Genomic DNA, 1,161 nt, shown 5'->3' with positions numbered 1-1,161 from the left:
GTTTCCTTTCATGTTGAATACCATTCTATTCTCATAGAAATAGAGAATAAGCAAATATAGAAGATATATGTATTTCCCATCCTTGATGAGGTGGAACTTTTTTATGTTGAGGGTGGTAATGACTTGGCTCAAGAGTGTGGTGGAGCAGAGACAATCAATGACTTGAAAAGGAAATTGGATGGATGCTTGAAGGAAAGAAACTTGCAGGAGGAAAAGGATCGAGTTGGTGAGTGGAACTGAATAGATTGCTCCGGGGAGAGCCAGCATGGACATGATAGGCCAAACGACCACCTTCTGTGCTGTAAATGACTCTGTGTTGTTTCTCAAATCCAATCCACTGGTGCTTGGTAAATAATTTCAAAGTAAATTGTGCAACTGGAAAATCAGAACCAAGGCAAGGGACGCATAAAGAAGCGGAATTGTTGAAACACAGGATTGAACCCGGGTCTTTCAGATTTGCAGTCTGACGCTCTCCCAACTGAGCTATTTCAGCCCGACATTAACATTGGCTTGGTGTCCTTGTTTTGGAAGAAAATACATACAATCAAGTTTTCCAAAAAATTAAAGAACACAACATGTCAGTAATATTCCCCATTGCTTTCTCAGTACTGATGGATTGTGAAGCGGGAGACAGCCAGAAGTGCCACTGAGCCGCACAGACCCTGAGCTGAGAATGAAATGAGAGCAAATTCAATCTTTCATTGTGGGATGCTGCAGAGAGGTAAGAGTCCTGAATCAAAGCGAGACTCGCTCATTTCAAACACTCCCTGTACTCTCTGCTCATGAAGCCTGAAAAAAGGGAAAAACAGAATGGCACTCAAACTCACAACCCTGCCATTAAAAGTCTCATGTTCGACTGACAGAACTGTCACTTCTACTCGGTGTCTTATTGGATGGATGCAACTCCAACGCAGGGGTGGCATTCAAATCCTCCCATGGGTCCACATGTCAGACTGAGTTCCATGTTGTAGACTCAAGCCAAGGAAATCTGCTCAGTTCCAAAACTATCAGCGAATTGAAGCTGATTACAATCAACATCATCAGAGGTCAGAACTACCTGGTGAAAGAAGACACCCTGAAGAAGGATCCACAATTATTCAAAGGCAACGACAAAGTGAAAAACAAGAAAATCGATGAGTCAATGCAAGCCAAACAACAGAA

The 1,161-nt window shown here is 42.5% G+C and overlaps 1 non-coding gene across 1 annotated transcript; it reads right to left on the bottom strand.

Moving 5' to 3' along the window:
* Nucleotides 1-420: 420 nt before the first annotated feature.
* trnac-gca (transfer RNA cysteine (anticodon GCA)) lies at nucleotides 421-493 on the bottom strand. Its single transcript has one exon. It is a non-coding gene; the product is annotated as a tRNA-Cys (tRNA).
* Nucleotides 494-1,161: the final 668 nt, after the last annotated feature.

The sequence above is a fragment of the Heterodontus francisci genome, unplaced genomic scaffold (genome assembly GCF_036365525.1).
Source record: "Heterodontus francisci isolate sHetFra1 unplaced genomic scaffold, sHetFra1.hap1 HAP1_SCAFFOLD_99, whole genome shotgun sequence".
Taxonomy (NCBI): Eukaryota; Metazoa; Chordata; class Chondrichthyes; order Heterodontiformes; family Heterodontidae; genus Heterodontus; species Heterodontus francisci.
The sequence above is the reverse complement of the archived record's forward strand: the minus strand, read 5'-3'. Positions and strand labels throughout refer to the sequence as shown.